The 23,771-nt window shown below is 37.5% G+C and overlaps 1 long non-coding RNA gene across 1 annotated transcript in view; it reads left to right on the forward strand.

Moving 5' to 3' along the window:
* The window catches only part of LOC129348767 (uncharacterized), a 47,300-nt gene extending 25,825 nt beyond the window's left edge, over window positions 1-21,475 (forward strand). Inside the window, exon 4 of the long non-coding RNA XR_008601458.1 lies at window positions 21,088-21,475. This is a non-coding gene — a long non-coding RNA (uncharacterized LOC129348767). The remainder of the gene's footprint in view (window positions 1-21,087) is intronic.
* Window positions 21,476-23,771: the final 2,296 nt, after the last annotated feature.

A 23,771-nucleotide genomic window follows, 5' to 3' on the forward strand; every position in this document is an offset into this window, starting at 1 on the left:
AAAAAGAACTATCAAAATTCCACCATTTATCAGACCCAGAAAAGATGAAAACAATGAATCTGTGGATTTTCCACTTTCTGAAGCTTCTTGAACTACTTATGCTGATTTTATGTGCCATACAGTGGAAAAAACAACAAAATTCAGGCTTTAAGTCATCAAAATCACTTTTTTCTATATGTCCCATTTTCCTTTCTTTAAATAAATTTTAAATTATAAACACGCATATGTCTATTCATTGATTCAACTGTCAACCACAATTTTATTTGAATTGAAAAACTGCACTTACTGTGTCAAATATTGCTATTTGACAAAACTGCAAATTGCGATTAATTAATTACAACGCCTGTAATTAATTAGATTAAACTTTTTAATCGCATCCACCACACACACACACACACACACACACACACACACACACACACACATATATATATAAAAGCTAACAAAATTAAATTCTTGACAGTTTCAATATGAAAGTTCTCAACATTATTGATATCAAAGTCAACAGATATCAGAGAATGTGTTTGAAACTGAACAAAAAGTAAATAAACCAACAAATCATTCAATTAATATTTAGTAGTCCTGCCATTAGCATGCAGTAGAGCTCTAATCCTGGCTGGCATGTTCCCCACGAACCTTTGACACTGTTGAGGGGTAATCTTGTCCCATTATTCTTGAATTACTGCTTTTAATTCTTCTAAAATCTTTGGTTTATGCTTTGAAACAGACCTTTTGATAATCCATCACAGATTTTCAATGAGGCTCATGTCCGGGAACTGAGCCGGCCACTCTAAGACCTGGATACTGAGCTCCTGCAGACAAGTTCTACTGGCCCTGGATATGTGGCAAGGGGCATGATCTTGTTGAAACATCCAGTCCTGACCTTGACGGGAAATGTGTACATGCAGAAGGGAGCATGTGGGTTTTGAGAATGGCGCAATACTTGGCAGAGTGCAATGTTCCATCACAGACAGTTAGATGACCAACACAAGCAGCACTCATGCATCCCCAAACCATAATACTGCCTCCACCATGGTTGACCATAGGTACTGCTGGAGATAATGCTTCACCTGGCCTTCTGTGTATCCTTAGATTAGCAGGAGGAAGATAAAGCTGGAAACTGGACTCATCTGACCATAGAATCTTCTTCCACTTCCTGGCTGTCCAGTTCTTGTGTGCTTGGGCCCAACGACGCCGGGCTAACCTCTGTCTCTCATTGATCAGGGGCTTCTTAGCCTTGTAGGACCTTAAGCCATGATCGCAAGTCGGCCACGTACAGTGCAGGTGGAACACTGGACACCAGTTTGGTTTGACCACTGCTGCTGAAGCTCCTGTGATGTCATTTGGTGGTTTTCCCTGCACATGCAGATCAGGATGCGATCATTTCTTGCTGAAGAAACCCTTGGATGCCCAGATCTTGGATAGGTAAATGCCAACTCTGTAATACCAGTACTTCCAAACAATATAATGCAAAACATTAAACGTATAAATAGCTAAAAAGTATTTGTAGAAAGACAGTGCTGCACTCAGTGTTGCTGTTTGCTTAAATTACATATCCTACAAATCCCATTGCTGTTTGTTCTACCATTATGTCAGAATTATTATGTTGAAAACTTACAGTATTGATGAAATTAATAAAGAAAACTTGCAACTGTGGAGAGAGAGAGAGCCAGCGGTTGGGGCATGATGGGAGAAAAACAATGAGGAAACAAACTGTGTTAAGATTTGTGGGTTATGCATAATGCATCAAGCGTCTGTTTCATTGAGGGTCAGTATGTGTTTCTTTATGGGTTTTAATATGTTATCAGCTATTCAAGATTTCTCTGTGCAATTACTTAGTGGCAGCATCATGCTTATAATGTCACTACTTTATATCCAGCTGCATGAGAACTCACACACACACACACCTGCACAAACAAGATGAACATGACTATGCTGTGAATAATGACACACACATACAGAGTGACATATTCATATGAGGGCTCACACACTTTTACATGGACTTCACGCTTGCATGTACATCCATTAATATGTGCACAAACAAGCGAACCAACCCAAAATGTAGCTCTATAGCTACACACACACACACACACACACACACACACACACACACCCCAGTATGAAAGGATACATACTTGTGCATTATACACAAAGGGACTGACATTTATGCACATTAACTTAAACACATGCATACAGAATTGTAGGAAACCTAATGATATAGAGAAGTATTTCTAGGCCATGCAATATGCATGACTGGAGAGCAGTATCACTGAATTAAACTGCCTAACAACAGGCAGGAGGAACTGTCTCATTGTGTTGTGCAGTTTCCCTGGGGATTATAATGTTTGGAGCACAGCCTTTATTGTTGCTGGCTGTGAATATGTATGGCTTCTTCTTATTTTCTCAGTCCTCTGTGCTATAAAAGAAGAAATTTGGATATTTTTGGTTGTTCAGTTTCAGACATAATTATTTCACACAATTAGCTACTTGCTTACCACTGGGAAACATGAATGAAAAATATTAGTAGATGCTGTTTTTCTGGATTTTTTTTTTTTTAAAGAAAGGCATTTGATACCGTACAACATTTTAATTTTATTTCTCAATTTTCAATTTGCCATAATAGTCACTCTCATTGTTTGAGGGGTCATGAACAGTGTGTTCTGATTAATATCATTAACTCTGTTTTTCAGAAACTAAAAAAGAAATCTCCCAAGCAACTGCCTTTCGTTCAAGGCTTTGCAGTTTGTATATTAAAGACTCTCCAGAAACAGGCCCTGATATCAGTCTTCACATGTATGCTGATGTCACACAACTCTTCCATCATTTGATATGATAATACTTGCACTTTTTAAAGTTATTTTTGGGGCTTTTTATCCTTTATTATAGTTGAAAGTGGAGAGAGAGACAGGAAACGTGGGGGAAGGACATGCAGCAAATTGCCATGGGTCCAACCCATGGCCACACAGTTCCCACTGCATCAGGCACTACAACCCCTGTTTATAGGTCGTCCACTCAACCAGTTAAGCTACCAGAATGCCCCATACTTGCACATTTCTCTCATCTTCTCTGCACCGCCAGCAATGGGTTTTCTCTTTCAATCTATGATTTACTTACAATTGCCAGATATTTTGAGGTGTGATAGCAGCTGCTATTGTGGTTTGCATAAACTGTTCCTGCAGCAAAGATGATCTATAGATTGTTATACTGACTATTAACATTATAGTTAGGAAAACAGGGATTCTCGATGGACAATCCATGACTGCTATGAACACTTCAATACTTGGATGAGATAGATGTTAGATATACTGTATCTGTCCCTATCAAATAAACAGTAAAGGTACAATAACAGCAGCAGCAGTAGATCTGTCCTGCATATGATCCCTAAAGGATCACTAAAAATATCCAAAACCATTGCTAATAAATGTTAGAACCTTATTCTAGCTTCTGCAAACTCATATGTGGTGTACTCCAGTTGTCTGCTAAAATTAACATCACTGTTCAATGTTTCAAGGATGTACCAAAGACCAATAACTATGCACCGCTTTGCTCTGGATGAATAAATGAAGGGTGGTAGTTTAGTGCCACATAATAATCTAGCCTAACCCTGTTTGTGACTTTCTCTCTTTTTAATCATTCACTCAAGCAGTCAGGAACCATGTTGTTCAACAGCTTCACTCTTTCATCTATCTCTGAAATCAATAGGCCATGTTGGGGTTGAACACTGGAGAAGGAAATCTAGTGTTAGGCCACGTTCTCAATTCCCAAAGCTCTGTTCTTTGTTGTACTCATACCTGCTTTCTATTAGTGTCTTTACTATGACACTGTGTGTGTGTGTGTGTGTGTGTGTGTGTGTGTGTGTGTTCCCGCCTCTCTCGTATTCCTCTTTTCTGCTGCTCACTCTTGTCTTCTGTGATCCTACATTCCACTCTCTTTATAGCTTCTTCCTTCTCTTCTACTTATCTTCTCACCTCTCACATTCTGTCAATGTGTGCAGATGGATAAATCTGTCCTTCAGCAAAGTATCTTTGTTAGAGCAAATGCTGATGTGTCTATTTAGTGTGTGTGTGATCTTTCTGACATTCTATATACTCTTGTTCATTAAAATGATAAGAATAGAAGACTCAGAGTATTTTGGCTCTATATAATCTGTTTTTGCCCTGCAATGGCAATACCCATTAACTGCATAATCAAAAGTGAGTTTAGTGTCTCCAAAATGAGAAAGCTGTGCACATTGACTGTGTTTTACTATGTTTTTACCATCTTAGTTTTTTTTTTTTTTTTTTTTTTTATTGTCTGTATACTTTTATTCTGTGCTTGTCTTGTATTTATGGTCTTATGCCCTGAATTTTTTTTTCCATCTCAACATGGAGAGAGTAAATGATCTGCACTTATAGCACCTTTCTACCTTAGCGGTACTCACAGCTCTCCACAGTGTATTAGATAATACTTTTAAAAAATCTATAAAATATAAAGATAGCACCAGTAGGGATCATACAACAAAGCCCAATCTGTATTTTTCTTCCCCTCAGACAGGTGAGCTGTCACACACCAATTCACAATTTAATAGCTACAATCCCCACATTGAGTTCTGAGCTCCATCACAGTTCCCAGAGTTTGTTATTATTTTAATCAGATATACCATCCTTTCATGTTAAGTTTATTGTTAGAAATTTGTCAATTTTTCTGCCTAAATTCATAGTGTATTTGAAACAGTGACATTATTGTGCACCTGGATAGTTCCAGGATGCAAATTCAATAAAGTAATTAGCAAAACATGGCCACAGGTAGCCTTGTAATTGTGTAAGTGCTTTTGAAGGTAATATAAGATGTTGTACTTAAAATAATCTTTGGGTGAAGATATTTTTAAATGTTTAAATGTTACCTATTCCATGTGTGAAGAGGACCAATTGACTGATTTAACAAAGGGGGAGAGGCAAGCATCACTATACTCTACATTGTACGGTGTGTAACATTATGATCTTTTTCCATGAAAAATGTACAAATCTGATGTTATGGCTGAATAAGTCTTATGTGTCCTTGAAATCATAATGAGCCCTGCTGCTGGTCAGGGCTCATATCAGTTTAAAACTCTGCACACACCTAAAAGAAACAAAAAGTCTTATTTTGGACACACACAGAAACACACAAGAGATCATGTACACAACATATCTTTCACAATGTAAAGGCCACTAAGGAGTCCTGCTGTTCAAGTGTGTGTGTGTGTGTGTGTGTGTGTGTGTGTGTGTGTGTGTGTGTGTGTGTGTGTGTGTGTGTGTGTGTGTGTGTGTGTGTGTGTGTGTGTGTGTGCGCGTGCTTGCGTGTGTGCAGATGGCACTTTTATGACAAGTCATAAAACAAAGGCAGCATCCATTGCCCCAGGAGAGGTCATTTGGCTGGACATGGCTACCAGTCAGACATACTCACACACTTACAAACTCATACAGCAGGAGTCAACCTTTAGTGGTGGCCTTTAGATCAAATAAAGGGAAGAAGACACAACAAGAAAAAGAGGACAGGACAAATGGAGAAAAAATATTCGTAAAGGAAAAGACATCCTTAAATTCTTTTCTACTTTTTCAGGGATGGGGGATTCCAGTCATGTGTAGTTTACTATTCACTGGGTCATTGTTAAGTTTCTATCAGTGAAACTTTCTGCAGATGTTTCGCAGGAGAGCAGTTATGTCTTTTGGTTTGGTAGAAGGTTTTTAATGCAAAACAGAATGAGCAGGGTGGCGAGCATGACTTGGAATTATATTGTGAACAAAAAGCTTTTTGTTTACTTCATAATTCTATTTGTGTTCTTTCACAGTATTGACGTCTTCAGTATTAATGTACAATGTAGAAAATAATTAAAATAAATAAAAGCCATTGAATGAGAAGGTGTGTCCAAACTTTTGACTGGTACCATATGCTGCCACTGCTGGCTAAACTTTTTTGTATCGACCTGGTGTTTAAATCTTTTTTTTCAATCTGCTGTTTTGGGTCACTAACACTGAAAAACAAGAACAGGTTGAATGAAGCGTGCAGTAGCTTTGCTGGGGTTTACTTGAAATGTGCCTGTCTGTCTGTCTGTCTGTCTGTCTGTCTGTCTGTCTGTCTGTCTATCCATACTGTGTAGTTTGAACAGTTTGTGTGCTGAGTTTCTATGTGTTTTGGTGCTTGGCCTGAAGCATTATGGATCTGGACAAATATCAACGATCGTCATGAGCCGGACAATATGGTAACAATCAAGAACATATGCAACCATGACAATCACAGATAGAACTCAGCCTACATCTGAAGACGATAAGCACACAACTTAGGGAGTAAGTGAACAGGACCAATTCGAACTAAAAATATTTCAATACAACAAATACAATTTGAAGGACTTGGATCATGAAATAGACTCAGACAATAATTTCTCCTCCACCTTCAGCAACAATTGCCACTACTACACTGATGACAAGTAAAACCAGAATATTAAATCAAAGGACAAATTATCAATTATCCACTTCAACAGCAGAAGCTTGCATGCAAACTTTCACAACATCAAGGAATATTTACATAAATTTTCACACCCATTTAACCCTGCATAACCCAAACATAGAATTTTTTTTAGCAAAAATAACATATAAATATTAAATAATATATATGTAACATATCTATCTATGTGTGTGTGTGTGTGTGTGTGTGTGTGTGTGTGTGTGTGTATATATATATATATAAAACAATATATGCAGGTGTTTGGTAAAAATGAATTGATAAATCTACTAATCCTTTCAGCTCGAGATTAAATAGGGGAACAGCAGACTTACAAAAAGAAGATAATTTTCAGAACAATTGTAAAAGCCACAGGCAAAGATTTGCTGTTGGCCCAGACTGAGCTGTCCACCTACCACCTTCTGCCACCAAGTTCTGATTAAGTCCATCATAACCAGACTTTCTGTGTTGAAACAATCCTAAATCAATCTTAGTTTACCTGCTTGATATGAATATAACCTAAAACAATAAAAGTCGTAAACTTTGAATTTTAACAGAGCCGCTTCATTAGACAGGGTGAGATGATTTACTTAGAATGTTAAAAAAAAAAAACTAAACAAAAAGACACAAGTCTCTAACTAATCAAACTGGAAAAAAACAGTGTTAATGAATGAACTTGTCTTTGAGCCCAGTCAGGGTCTGCTTTACCACTTTGATAGTGTGGGGGGAAAAAAATATTTACTCGACTGATAAAAGCCTGTGAAAATTTCATTGATTTGGCTTTGAACAACATTTTTCTATTGTTGAGGGACCACAGTAATAACTTGGACTCCTTCTCGAGGGTGAGAGAGAGAAGTCTTATGAGGGGAATTGTCATAGTGAGCATAGAGGCCAGTTAGTGCAGGCTAAGGATGATAATTTGGGTTTGGTTAGAATAAAACAGCAAACATGGCCTCCAGATTTCAAATGTAAGGGAAGCATTTCTAACGGTATGGTGATATTTTTGTGTTATTTATTTCAGCACATAATAATAATCAAAATGAAGCATTCATTTAAGAAGGATGTGATGAAGCATCAAAATTCCTCTGAAGTGTTTTTTTTTTTTCCTCAAGGTGGGGCGTGGCTATAAAGGTTTAGGGCTTTGGATCATTTTGACATTTATCATTGATATTACAGACCTCGTGTGTGTGTGTGTGTGTGTGTGTGTGTGTGTGTGTGTGTGTGTGTGTGTGTGTGTGTGTGTGTGTGTGTGTGTGTGTGTGTGTGTGTGTGTGTGTGTGTGCGTGTGAGTGTTGCAGCGTTCTCCTTAATGTCCATGTAATGAAGGTTGCTAATGCGTGTCTGTGTAATGAATGATGCCCAGCCGACAGTCTAAACAGTATTACTGAGACAAGCAACAATCACAAAGCTTTTACCAGCAAAGACAGAAAGCCAGGGAGAAAGAGAGAGAGAGACCAAGACAGGGAGAAAAGAAAAAGCAGCAATCATAAACAAAGGGAAAAACGCAAAAAAAAAAAAAAAGTTAGGACAAGCCTAAAAGAGGGAGAAGTGAGTGGGTGAATACATGAAGGCAGAACAAACAGATTAAGAGTAATAATTAAGAAAAATGATGGGAAACAAGAGAAAACATGATGAAAGACTGAGAGAGAGAGAGAGAGAAAGTGAGAGAGAGACAGAGACAAAGAGACACAGAGAGAGAGAGTGTCCTTAATGACCACTTTAGTAGTTTGGAGGCGGTAATTTGGTTAGCCTCCGGGCTGCAGGTCATGTAACACTATCCTTGCCAAAGCAGATGACTCTGGGTTTATGTGCATGTGCACATTTGCATGAATGTGTGCGAGAGCATGTATGCGTGCGTGTGTGTTTGAAAGCCAATACCAACATAGCCTGAATCGCTTCTCTGTAGGAGTCTTGTGGAAATTGCTGCCTGAATGAAATTATGTTGTAATTTAAAAACAATTTATCAAAGACAGTTTCGTGTCACTCCCATTGGAGCCATTAGGCCTTCTCACACTCCCAGAAGCCAGGAAGACTTCCAGCTATGAGAGAACAGCAGCAGCATGAGAGGAGAGGTGAAACCGAGCTAAACAAGATAGAACAGTAACTTATTTCAGTAGAAAGCCTTAGATATTAGTGCACGTTGACTGTTAGGCTAGCAATATCACTGTCCTGGTAGGGAAAGATTACTGGATACAGTGTTTTAGTGTAAAACAGTAAAATGAGACAATTCAGTCACACAGGATGAACACCTAGGAGAAATACAATGTGAGATCTATAACAGAGCAGCTTGATTCAATACAGTAATTCTTGATTGTTGTCTTACCTCCTATAGTCAAAAACTAAATGCTAGAAAAACATAAAAAAAGTGAAAGTATCCAGTGAAAGGAACTGGAAACAATTGTATGCATCTTTTCTCAAATCCCTGTGTTTGTAACTTTAGTTTCAAACCCTGTATCAGGGGTCACCAGCCTTTTTGAACCTGAGAGCAACTTCAAGGGTACTGAGTAGTACGAAGGGCACCTTGTTTGATACAAACTTCCTCAATAGCAAACTTGCGCCATCATCTTTAAACAATAATAATAACGAAAATAATATGTAAAAAGACTGTCTGATCACATTTATGTTAATTATTCCTTACAATAATTATTAACAATGATTTCCACAACAGTGATGGTACGAAACACACATATGTCCTGCTGGCGAATGCTGCAGTGGTAACGTAGGAATGTTGGAAAGTCTGGATCACCTCTGCATCGTACAATGAAGCCTGCATGCCGACCCGTCATGGAGGAGCCCCATCTGTCGTAACTGAAACAAGCTTTTCTAATGGTACATTTTTCTCCACGAAGAAACTTTTCACCGCGTAGTAGATGCCAAAGCTGCCTTTAAGTCCCGTGTTTTTCCTGTCCGTAGTGCGCATACAGTCTATGTGCTACCAGGTGGCTAGTTAGCATGGAAGCTTTGTAGTGGGTAAATTAGCATCTCTCCACATTGTGCCGCTTTGCCGTCGCAGTAGTCGCCCCGCAAATAGGACACATACATTTATCTTTCACTATCGTGAAAAAGAACTCTTCCTCCCAGTCATCGTGAAAACAGTGTTTTCGCTTTCACTTCTCTGTCATGTTTTGGGGGTAAAAACCACATCTAGCTTCCCATCTAGGTTCAAAACAAACAACCTCAGATGAGAAGGGAGAGAAGCATGCAGTTCAGATGCTGAGTATAGCACAGATTTATATGTACCATGTAGCAGGAAAGTGCCACCAAGGTGGTAGGTGCTGCTGAATCATCCCTATCATCCTCTCTACCTGTTTGAAAGATCATGTTTGTGTTATTTAAAGTTACCTCAAGCAAGTTTGTGTGTTTTGTACAAACTATTTATTATGCTTGCAAACCTTGTTTCCATTAAGTAATTTGGAGTGATTAAAGTAAACTGCTGTGTGTCGTCAGAAGGTGACAACACAAGGTACCTGATTGGACTTTACCTTTGAAACTAATAAAAGTAGAAGAAGCTGAAAAAAACAAACTGTTGTCAGCCAACCGCTTGGAGAGAGAAACCATCAGGAATGATTTTCAGTCAGAAAATGTTATTATTTTTAAATGTCCAGCTGCTCAAGTGCTGTAAGAAAATGGAATGGAATAAAACAAAAGAAGCAGAAACAGCTTGTAAGTCAAACATTTGGTCAGATCTTCAAAGATGTTTCCATCTCCTATGAAATGTATTGATTCTATTTCGAGAAAGTCAACAGCCACCTGTCGCTATTTCCATAACCATTTTCGAAAGCATTACGTAAAAATGTGCATAAAAACACACTGAGGGAAACACACCTCATGATATCATTTGCTGTAGCCTAATGAGCTAAAGAAAAAAATCCTAATGGAAGTTTGTGTGTTTAAAATATGGTTTAAGTTATGCTGCCTAAATCAGCAGCCTCAGATTAAAACTGTGAACACACACAGATAACTGTCGACACCCACAGAAGCATAGATGTTAATATACTACTTTTGAATCCATTTGGAACACTTGTAAGACACTTTTGCACACATATTCAGGTTCTATCGTTGTATTTTGAAAATGTATTTTGAAAATTAGGCAGATTTTCAAGGTTTATAAGTAATTAGAGTAAAATAAACAAAACCATTTTTTGTTGATGGTCTATGTCATTGTGAGCTACATGAAACCTGCAGTTTTACCCTGATACAATTTAATGAAGTAAATTCTGTAAATTCTGTTAATTCAGCAACTATCAATGCGGTGTTCAGCTGTGTTCATAGGTGCAAACAAGAACATATGCAGCGTAGGTTGTTAAAGAAGATCATGTCTTGTGATATGACTGATCTTTGGAATGTGATTATTTGTATTTCAACACATATACACAGACATGTGCATGTGCACATGCACACACACACACACACACACACACACACCAAGGGTATTGATTTAGCTGTAGAAAACAGATGAGATTCAACAAGAAAAGGGAAAAAAAAAACTACATGAAATATTCAGAAGCAGTCATGGATTAGCCATCTATCACGGGAAGGAACCAAGCTTTCCAGTAGTGCACAAAGAGAGACAAAGAGAGATAACAAAAAACACAAAAAGACAAATAGAAGAACACAACCCCAGAGACTGAACTGAAAGTGAGCCATGAAAGCCAGGGCTAGGTGTGGCAGTGACACTGAAGATGAACCAGAGAACTTGGTTTTGCTAAAAGCATTGATAGGTGAGTTTTGAGTGTCTTAACAGCTATGAGGCAGAACAAGCAGAGGCTGTGTGTCATCAGAAAGGGCCATCTCCCGTTAACATTTTCTGCTGTTACAGTGAGTGTCACTCTGAGCAGGAGCAAGGTCATGTTGCTGTAGTTGTGGACCGTATCATAGTGTTATATATATATAGTTTTAATTGTAATGTTGCTAAAAGAAAGGACATGATTTTCAGGAAATCCCACTTTTGTCCAACTTCAGTAAAGTCACTCATTTACAAACGATTTCAGACATTTATTAGCAATATTAGCGTGTCAAGGTGTGATCGTCCAACTACTCCCTGGTATCATTGATTGGACACACCTTAGTGCCATACCCAATCCACTATTATCTCATTAGACTGATAGAATCTTGCTGAAAATGGTGTCCTTGGGGATCAATAAAGATTGATCAATTTGTTTTGAATGTTCTCTATTTCAAACTCCCTATTTTGTCTTTTTCTTCATTCCCTCAAAGGTCAGTGCAATAAGCATGGCTTGCTTTTGATTAATGGTGCAAAATCACTTGCCAACTCTGCCAAAGTTGCCTTTAGGGCGAAAGATTCTGACCTGACTTACTTTACAGTGAATAAATCTGACAATCATTGCTACAGTTAAATTAGCTGCAAAATTTGACACCTATTGTTGCAAATTCGCAACATATCACTTTCAGACCAAGATGGCGTATCCATTCCCCCAATGCCGGTTTGTGCATATTCAATATGTACCTCGCAACCTTTTGCAAGCACTGGTTTCTCGTAGGACTGGTCGGAGTGGGATCTAATTATTATATAACTGTTATTATATATTTATGTGTAATAGATAAATTAACAATGTCCACTTAATTTAGCAGAAGCTGGAAAGCAAAAACACACAAATGCTTTTTATTTAATTGTAAAAAAAAAAAAAAAAATTCAGGCATCAAGGGGTTAACGTGAAAGAACTGCAAGTTTATTATTATGATGGTTGTTTCGTAGCTGGAGAGGAACTCACTTTCACTTGTTGAAATAAGCTGCTAAAATGCAAATCCTGTTACACAAATTGAGATTGAAATACACAGGTGCAATTAGCTGCTGATAAATTCCTAGTTTAAAGAATTATTTTTTAAATTGAATCGTATATATTTACACCTGTGAGCCGAAAACTGGTCAATGACATAAAAGTCAGTTTACTGACGTGTAATCACCGTTTTAACCAGTGTATCTTATCTTTGTGACTTTCCAAAGTAGTCAGACTGGGTTTTGCCCCCCCTCCAATAGCACTGGGCCACTGTCAGTAAAATAGAATCATGTGTATAACCATTGAGGACATTTAAACATTAAACATTGTTTAATATTAAGATTTTTTTTTGTTTTTTGTGAGTACTAAGTCCTGAAATTTCCTTTACTGCACAACAGCTGCTGGCAGAGACAACAAGGTCAGAACTGCCTGTAATTTGTTGTTCATCTTGACTTTAGCACTAGTAATTAAGGCTTTACTCGATGCTTTCTTCTAGAAAATTGTCTCATGATGAGAGCATGATGAATCAAGAAACTACATGTAGTGAAAAACCAAATCAGAAGGTGAACATGGGTGTCCTTTTAATTGTTTACACAGATCTCTGTTTCTGCCCATCTCAATAAAAATGCAATCCTGGTGTTTTCAAACTCAAGCAGGGTCACCAGCATTTCCAAATGTGTCTAATTTAGGGTTCATGAAACTCCAGAGCAGTGTAGACGTAAACCTTGCAGAAGTTGTGCATTTTAAAATGAAACTGTACTAGTGTGGATGTAGTCTTCCACTTACCACAACATACCACAAGACAACAAAGCTTCTGTTCTGTTTTAATCATCACAGAGAGAGAGTGAGAGAGAGACAGAGACAGACAGACAGAGAGACACACACAGGCAGTCAGACTAATGTGTGTGACCTATGGTGCTAGCTTACGGCACTGGGAACATTAGTGGTTCAGATTGAAACAAATGAAGACAGCTCTTCACTTAGTCACAGTCAGATGGAACCAGGCAATAATAACACAAAGAGGGAGAGAACGCAAGACAGGCATGTGTGTGTGGCAATGCATGTATGCCGTGTATCTTAGTATGTGTATCTTGTTCATGTTTATGTGCACTCTAAAGCATGAATGCTGTGTGTGCACATACAAAAGTGAATGTGTGTGTGTGTGTGTGTGTGCGTGCGTGCGTGCGTAGAAGCCAGTGAATAATATATTTTAGGGAGAAGATGAGAACCTTCAGGGCTTTTCTGATGAGAGCCATGTGAATTAAAAACTGACAATACAAGTCTTACCTAAGACAAATGCCTTCTCCATAACACTCATTATTATGTGGATTGCCAGAGCGTGTGTGTGTGTGTGTGTGCGTGTGTTTTTACATCCATGCTGCAAAATGCTTTTGCTGTTATTAAAATAACACCATTACTTGTGATGTATTATGTGTCTGTGATTAAGTTTTGTAGTGTTTTTCTAAACCATTTTTCTGGCCATCAAACTGATCTGGAGCCATCATTCAGAGATTGAGATGCCTTAGTGGACCCCTAGAGAGACAGAATGCATAATGTAGAGGGTATAAACCACATGGCTGTCCTCTTTTCATCAAGCAACTGTACAATTGGCCCTTGTCAGACACACACTTCATTACATTTGACCAAGCTCCCAATTAAGGTTACGTTAAAGCCTTTGTAGTTGCTTTGACTAAGACCTGGCAACGACTCACTGTTGTCAGCATAAAGACTTGAGGAGCACAACATCAAACAAAAAGAAAGACCAAGGTGACCTGTAATAAAATCTGTCACTGAACATTTGCTACACACACACAAAAAAGAGCCTGTTTATTATATTTATATAGTGGTAGATGTTCTTCGGTCCAATCATTTCAAGTACTCACAGTATTAATCAAGCTTTACATTAGTCTATTTCTGCTCTAGGCAGACACAGAAAACTGATCTGTTACACTAATAGACTAGGGTAATGCTCTCATATATATATATATATATATATATATATATATATATATATATATATATATATATATATATATATATATATATATATATATATATGTTATTTTGCACTATTTGACACGTTTATATTTGTTTTGCTTATTTCTACCTACCTACCTACCTACACACACACACCCACACACACACACACACACACACACACACACACACACACACACACACACACATATATATATATCTTTATTCTTATTATTCTTATTGTTTTGGTCTGGAAAAGATGCACAATACATTTCACTGCACATTATACTATGTATAATTGTGTCTGTGATAAATAAAGATCTTGAATTGATTATTGAATCCTGTTTATTTTTTGTCTAAAGCTCCCCTCACACATGCACCTGTTTCCATTAATCTGATAGCAACAGAACGTGTCAGCTTTAAGTTACAGTACTTTGAGTTCTGTGAAGTGATTTGGGGAAGGCTTTTCCACATTTCAGCACCAATATCAGCCTGTAAACATCACAGACAGAATAAAAAATACAACAACAAAAATAAAACTTAAACATCTATTACGATTGTAGACAAAAATCTACATAAAATTACAAATGTACTGTGATGAGGATTAATGAGGCTCACTGCTTTTGAACGTAATCCAGGTTTTATCAGAACATTTACAGAAGTGGAAGTCTAATTTCTTGCTTTCAGCTGTTTGCAGAGGTCTTTTCCTCATGTCCTACTAATGCTGTGTTTATTACTGTATTAGTACATATACACACTCCGTCACTGTGGTAGGTACAGTACTAGTCAAAAATTTGGACAGATCTTCTCATTCACAGTTTTTTAAATTATTTTAAGTATTTTCTAAATTGTACGTTAACACTGAAGACATCAAAACTATGAAAGGACACACATGAAATTATGTGACAGAATTTGTTTTATATTTGATATTCTTCAAAGTAGCCCCCATCTGCTTTGATTACTGCTTTGCACACTCTTGGCATTCTCTCAATAAGCTTCATAAAGTGGTCTCCTGGAATGGTTTTCCAACTTCCTTGAAGAACTTCCTAGAGGTGCTGAGCACTTGTTGGCTGCTTTTCCTTCACTCTGCGGTTAAACTCATCCCAAACTATTTCAGTTGGGTTTAGGTCAGGTGACTGTGGAGGCCAGGTCATCTGACCTAAGCAGCACTCCATCACTCTCCATCTTGGTCAAATAGTCCTTCCACAGCCTGGAGGTGTGTTTGGGGTCATTGTCCTGTTGAAAAATAAATGATGGTCCAACTAAACGCAAACCAGATGGGATGGCATGTCGCTGCAGGATGCTGGGGTAGCCATGCTGGTTCAGTGTGCCTTCAGTTTGGAATAAATCTCCAACAGTGTCACCAGCAAAGCACCTCCACACCATCACACCTCCTCCATGCCTCACGGTGGGAACCATGCATGTACAGATCATCCGTCCACCTTTTCTGCATCCTTAGCAGTGGTTTCTTAGCAGCTAGTTGACCATAAAGGCCTGATTGGTCAGTGTCCTCTGAACAGTTGATGTAGAGATGTGTCTCCTACTAGAACTCTGTGTGGCATTTATCTGGGCTCTAATCTGAGCTGCTGTTAACTTGCCAGTTCTGAGGCTGGTGACTCAGAAATGGCAAGTTAGCAAAGGGTGACTATTTTGAAGAGTATAAATATAAAACATGTTTTGACTTATTTCACACTTTTTTGTTTACTTCATAATTCCATATTTGTTCATTCATAGTTTCGATGCCTTCAGTGAGAATCTAGAATGTAAACAGTCATGATAATAAAGAAAAAACATTAAATGAGAAGATGTGTCCACACTTTTGGCTAGTAGTGTAGCTGTACCAAACAATGTTTTTGCTCCAATTTCTGAAATGTAGTGCCATGGAAATGATGACAGAATTTCTTGCTCTTTGCAATGCATCAATACAGGCACAAATTCAGTTATGTGTTGTCACAATTCATGGTGATGTTGCAAAAATTATTTGAGTAAAGCAGTTTTTGCAGCCAAGTTGACAACTCTTATTTATTCAGTGCTCTCTAAGATCCATGTGCTTAAACACATGATAGATGTTGTACTTTTCTGCATAATTAATGTACTCTTATTTTCATATTGTAATGTTCTGAGTTATTCGTGTTCTGTGCCTTTAAGACAGAGTGCACACTGACTGGCACTGCTTTCTCTCAAGTATTGAACTCCTAACCTTCAACTAAAGTACACCTTTAACTAAAGCAAACAGCATGAAAAGAGGTAAGAATGTTAGAGTGGACTAGAATCCCTGAAGATCGGCTGAGAGAAATGAGTGTCAGACACATTGTTATCACCTCTCTTTATAGCATCACACAGGAGACAGCATCTGCTTGCATGTGTACATATGTGTGTTGCAGTTAGTGTGTGTACCCAAAGCCATTGCCCATAAATCAATGTCAAATCACAGTGAAAGCTATATATGACTTTCAGGCAATTATCACATAGGTTGGGCCCTCACATAGACATACAGAGTTACTGGGTGTCAATTATCAATGTGTAATTGCTTAATTTTCACTCTTGGTCTGATCTAGCACCTGACTTTTCACAATGTATGAAGAAATTAACAAAAAAGCACCCACGTGGAAAGTTTATTTATTCGTAAGAAAATGCAGTAGTTTTGCAGTTTTGGAGAATGTCCAATTACTCTTTGCTTTTTCAAAAGTGCAGTACTGACTGTAAGACGTGTTGTTCTTCAGGCTCTTTGCTGGAGCACATTCAGTCAGAAATATGATAAAGAACAATTAAAGAATGTATTATATTTATATTCATATCCATATCATCACAAAACTATGACAAGACTTGAAAAGAGTGACTGTCTAAATTTGTCATCACTATTTCCTCCCTCTAGTCCAAACAGGGACATGATAGGGAAACATTTAAACTTTCAAACCTTTAAACTAGGCATCAGTTTTCTCTATACCTTGCACTGAGTGCTAGTGAGCAAATGTTTGCATGCCAGTCTAAGATGATGAATATACAAACATTAAACATACTAAAAATTAGTCAGTACTGTCGTTGAAAGCATGTTTTTTAAGACTTTAAAAGTCACATTCATAGAATAGCATAACAGGAAGGCTGAGGGGGAAAAATTCTATGTGGTCCCTGGTACTTTCAGTCATCATTCGACAACACTTCTGCAAAACTGAAATGACCAATAAATAAAAATAACAATCGTATATCTACTTCTTATATCTACTTTTAAATCACAGAATGTGTAAGTTTTCTCAAGTATTATAGTAATCCACTGACAGTTGACTATATATCCACAGATACATTCTGAACAGGAGATAATAATAGCTAGTTAGGCATACATTTAATTGCACTAATTAGAGAAAATCTAAAACAATATACAGTAGGCTTAAAGCAGCACACAAAAGAAAAGTAGCAGTGCCTCTAGCTGGCATTACAATGGAACATGAAGGAGCCTACAGGATGTAACTGTCCCAGTGGCTTTATTTCTTTCCATTGTCATATTAGTTAGTGTTAACATGTTTCCATCACATCGGGAAAAAAACTTTGGACATCTGATTCGGATGCCTCCAGGGAGGCTTCCTCTGGATGTTTTTGGAACACGCCCGCCTGGGAGGAGACCCCAGGGCAGACCCAGAACACGCTGGAGGGAATATATATCTCATCTGATGAATCTTGATGAATCTTAAAAAACGAAAAGAAGGGAAATGTCTCCACAGGAAATGTGCTAAACAACAGACAACATGCTAACAAGACAGCAGCTCACAAACACTCATAAAATAACTCATGGATGATTCATATAGACTAGACAGAGATCTGTTTGTCTCATCACAGACAAACATAAAACAAAAACATAGGATGGGATTAGCCCTTTTGTATGACTGGTGTGGATGTATATCCAGTATCATGTCCCACCAGGTGACAGAGCTGTATGAGCACAGAGTGTCCATTATTCCACTGTTTATTTATATAGATGGCACTGGGTGCATACTGAGAGGTAGGTCCCAACTACTTCAGCATGCAAATTTAATACACTCTATGAAGTGTGGGGAAGTAAGGAGAACCCTTTAGACCACTCTGCCTTGGCTCGAGAGTTACAGTGAATAACCCTACAATCTATCCCTCTTGGCTGCATTTTCAATGCTGTAGCATAAAACATCACACAGCAACTGAGAATTGTGGCAGTAGCCTACACTGACACTGTCACTAACAACTCCTGCCATTTGGAGCCAGTAATTATTATCCTTATTAATATTATTATTAAGAAGTAAAATAGCTTAGACAGTAATGTGTGTGTGTGAATTGCTTGTTCTTACAGATTCTGGACACACACACGCACACACGCACACACACACACACACACACACACACACACACACACACACACACACACACACACACACACACACACACAGTTAGCTGGTCAGCAGGGGGATTAGCAGGGCAACAGGGTTATTGATTTCTTCTTGTTGTTGTTTGGAAGGATAGCTTGTCATAGTGGCTCTCCAGATGATGCCCACATAGTCTACACACAGCAACAAAAGTCATTTAATCTGGAGGCAATGAGGAGCAGATTTAAGGATAGAACACTATCAAAAGTCAAACCTACAGCTGACCCTGGTGAAATCAAAAGACAGCACTGCTTGTATTGGGATTTGCAGAGAGAAAAGGAGAATGGATTCCAAAAATGTTATTCTGCCTGCTTTTTCACTGCTTGCTTTTTTGTTGCATTGCATGTAGGTTATTGCTTTACAATTACTCGTGAAAATAACGAGGTGTATGAACAGTACTATTGCTGAAAGCTAAGTAGCAACATTATGGAGCTTTCAATTGAATTAAATTATCTTTATATAGCGCAGATTCAGAACATATGTCATCTCACAGTGCTTAGCATAGTAAGGTACAGATCTTAAGAATTATAAACAGAGAACAGAAAACCCAACAATCGAAAGATGCCTTTAGATTCCCAAAGTGGCAGTGGGAAGGAACAACAACAAAAAAAACTAGATGAGATAGGGAGGGGAAAAGAAAAAACCTCCGACAGAACCAGGGTCAGCAAAGGCAGTCATCTGCGTTGACCAGTTGGGAGAGAGTGGGGATATACATATATATTCATATATATATATATATATATATATATATATATATATATATATATATATATATATATATATATATATATATAAACTATACTACTATATATATATATATATATATATATATATATATATATATATATATATATATATATATATATATATATATATATATATATATATATAAACTTTGTGGGGTGAAAATTCAAGAAGTCCCACAATACAAAAACATCAGTTACATATATCTTTTCTTGAACACTGAAACTTTGAAACTCATGTCCATGTGTGATAAATAAAGGTATTTTAATTGTTGCATCTTGTTGTCAAATTGTATTTACTTTAGTCATAACTATTAAAGTCTTATCTCTGGGGATTTTAATGAGACGAAGTCTAATTAAAAATAGAAAGCCCTCTTCAATCAGCACGCTGTCCAAAGGTCACACACACATGAACACACATGCACAATTTAAGTCCAACTCAGAGCTCCCATCCTAAAGGTTACTCCACGTTAACAATCAATAACACTTTAATCCTTCACATCTCCACAGAGAGCTGTGCAGTGTGTGCGTGTGAATGCATGTGTGTTTTTCATTTTCACACCCTGAACTCTTTGATCTCCTCACTAGGCCATCAAAACAGCAATGGCTCTAAATTCACTCTTCCACTTAATGAAAGGTTACATTCAATGCTTGATATTATTTTAATCATGTATTTAGTGGTTTTTCTGATCTGTGTTGATCATAGATACTTATTGGGATTCATGTTGGATAAATGAGATTATTCACAATCGAATTAAGTCCAACATGTATTTTTTTTTTTTTAAATCGTTGAATTATTCATTTTAATTAATAATTATGCCACCACTCTGAAATCATGGCTCAATAATCAAAGTATCAGTATCAGTCTCAAAGAAAAAACAACATAATGCAAGCCTGAGTGTGTGTGTGTGTGTGTGTGTGTGTGTGTGTGTGTGTGTGTGTGTGTGTGTGTGTGTGTGTGTGTGTGTGTGTGTGTCTGTGTGTCTGTGTGTCTAAGTGTTAGTGAAGACAAAAGTGAGAGAGGAGCACGTATGCTGCAGAACGGCTTGAGGTTAAAAAGCTGTAGATTATTTATGTTTCCATCTCAGGTCTATAAATGAGCTGGCACTGTTCTACCGCCCGCTGGTCTTTGGAAGGCCAGGATGTCAGCACTTGGCGACAGTTAAAGGTTTGGTAAAGGCAGGGCTGTGTCTTGGGATTCCCCTGCTGTGTTTGTGGGTCCCATCCAATGAGGGACCAGGACTGTGATTCAAACCATTTCTTATCAGGCTTTTGCTTTTACATGTGGGCCTCTCTCTTTGTTCAGAGAGTGATGGTAAGACCCAACATATTTAACAATTAGATTTGTATGTTAAAGAAATGAACTTAACGTAAGTTTTAAAGGTTTCTGGCCTCTGACACTAAAGTTCAAGACCACCCTTTGGGAGGAACACCATGATTGGTTAGATGATGATTTAAATTTGGCTCCAAAACTTTCTATATAAAAGAAAGTCACTGGAATGCAAGTATGCCTTCAAAAACTATGTTTTTTTAAACTTTGAATAATTTAGGGCTTTTTCTATTGTTTAACACAGACTTTTTTAACTTACATGGGTTCTGTCAACTGAATTCTTTACTATTTTACTGGGTTTTAATTTACACGTTCTGTTATTTATTTTGGGCTTGTTAAGGGCTCTTTTCTACAATTTAAGTTGCGCTTCATCTTACTTAAAAGCACAAATATTTTCTTTGTTCTTTGCTAAACTATGAGCTTTGACTTGGTGTTTCTTTTTCTTACTTCAGCACACGTTTTCAATGCAACGATGCAGAAGTGCTTCCTTGTCTCTGCGTTCCTGAACCAACTCATCCAGCAGATCATCACAGCTTCCCATCCTACAGCAGCCTCCTCATCTCTCCTATGAAGGCTTCGCAAGTATAATTTCCTTTATGCTTAATGGGTGAATTTAGAAATTATAATTGGCTTCTAATTCCAAAGTGACTCTAAATTGATCACCATGTTACCAAGTGCTTCCAGTGACAATCGCAGTTAACTAGTTTTTCCAATGGAAACTAGCTTTTCTGCTAAATCGGGTGCATTTACATTTGTTAAAATGTTAATTAATGTACCTTGTCCCTTTCTTAAAAATAAAGAAAAAAATTATCTGTTAACCTACATTAACTTATTCACTGTTGGTTGTTTGTACATCATTGTTGTTTACTGTTTGTTTGCAGTAATAGTTAAAATAAATATAAAAAACAACAATAACAATAATAAATGTTTGTGTATAATTATCATTGGTGCTGCTGTATATTTCTTTGCTTGTGAACTGGAGGTCAATGAAATCAGAGTTCATGTCTTTCGATTATAAGACTCTTCAATAAAAAAAATAGATGTGATAAACGTATTAATATTCAACCTAAAATATTCTTGATGAAGGTCTCTCAGGTGCCTTATTTAAAATACCTGAGTGGTGTCCCTGATAAATGAGTGCAAGTTTAATCATTTTGTGCAAATTTCCACATGCGTGGTGCAGCCGTGTGAGGCAATATTTTGCTGCATATCCTTTATTGGTTCCACTTTATGAGGCGCTATTATGTTACACATATAATTATTTTGGTGCTCCCATTTGAGACTATATACATTTAAGCATTTTGCTACATAAACAAAGCATCGTTTTATAACAGGATCCAGGGTGTGACCAAAAATGTGTTAGGTACAACTAAACATTTAACTGATACCAAAGGCTTTACGACATTGTGCAAGTCATTAAAAAGAACTGATACTACTTTAAATCATTTTAGAGTATTATATTACTGAACTACAAGTTATCAGCTGGCACTCTGACAAAAAGGACACAGATCAAAACTGTTGTATGAACTGTTGATTTTTATAATGCCTGACAGCAGGGGGTGATGCACCTCCTATTTTACTACTTTTCAGTAGTTGATGTTAGAATGTTAACTGCAAGGAGTGTGTGTTGCATTACATTTGAAGTTGAAACGCATCTGACCCTGTTTTTTTTGTTTGTTTTTTTTGGTGGAACCCTCTGTGTTACCTCTTTAAAATCAATGAGGGGTTTCATTGTATTTTCCCACTGAAGCCATCTGAACATGGCCTTACACTCCATCATTTATGATGCTGAGCCGCAGTACGAACAGAATGTCGGATCAACCACCATAACCCTGAAACAAAGAGGCACCACAGTAAACAAATGTAAATCCCTCCGAGCTTTATTACATTTTCAAAAAAATCCAAACTTACTACTTGCACCTTATCTGTTCGCCCTCTTACCCCCAACCCCCAATACTTTGTTTTGGGGCAAATTGCCCCAGCTGTTGGAGTGCTACAACATGCAGTCTCCTTTCATCTGCTAGCGGCAGACTGTTGAAGCAAAACTCACACACAAACATATCACAGTTTTGGCCCGCTCTCTATCTCTCTCGCTCTGACTAAACAAAGATGAACACTGATGGTGAATGTCTTCAGAAGCAAACTAATTATGGTCAGTGAGCAGAGGTCTAAGCCCTGTGAATCCCTGTCTCTGTAGCTCTCAGTCTGTCTTAAACAGTGACACACAATCAGTGTAGTGTACTTCACAGACCTGGACTCAGCCTAAAGACTGAGTTCATACAACGCAGATCAATAAAAAAAAATAAAATAAAAAATAAAAAAAAAAATACAAACTCACATAAAAAACCCCTCTCACTAAAAATACTGATACAGTTATGTCCTCAATCTTAAATGAAAGATGTCATTTACAAATTACAAGCTTGAGTCCCACCATGGCCCAGTTGTATTTTTACGTTACTCCAGACACTTCTCATGTGTCACGTCTATGCATTTTAACCTTTTTTTCATTTTAATGCTGTGAAATGATTAAAGTTAGGGTTACATACAGTCGAAGGGTGCTGGTCATCGAGACTGCATGGCATGAAATGACACACAAAAAAGCAAAAAGTGTATAATGATAACATAGGCCATTTTATGATATAAGGTTATGTTTTCTGAATCTGCTGAATGTATCATTAAAAGAAAATGTAGTTACCCTTGACATAACAGGAACTTTTCCTACATTTGTGGTTTTGTGATAAATGCATAAGTTAGTGTTATGTTGACTCATACCTACATGACAGTCTTAACCCCAGCATTTTATGACTTTAGATGTTGGTTTTAATGTTCTGTGATTTTCTCTGAGGAAAAAACACAGTTCCTGGTAGATCGGTATCATTGGCCTGAGCTACATTCAACAATACCATTTTAGTTCTTTGTTGTAGCTAATATCTGTGCTAAAATGCAAAAACTGTCAAAAATATACACCACAAAACCAAAAGAAAAAAAAAAAGTATTTTAATATAGTGGAAAGTATGAACGCACCAGAAATGTCCGGCGTGATCTTGAGGTTTGAACTTCCTTTGACATAAAAGGCTTCAGAGACACTTTTGAAAATTCTAAATCACATCTGTAAGGGATTTCCAGCAGTAGCATC

This window comes from Amphiprion ocellaris, chromosome 4, assembly GCF_022539595.1.
Source record: "Amphiprion ocellaris isolate individual 3 ecotype Okinawa chromosome 4, ASM2253959v1, whole genome shotgun sequence".
In the NCBI taxonomy this organism is placed as follows: domain Eukaryota; kingdom Metazoa; phylum Chordata; class Actinopteri; family Pomacentridae; genus Amphiprion; species Amphiprion ocellaris.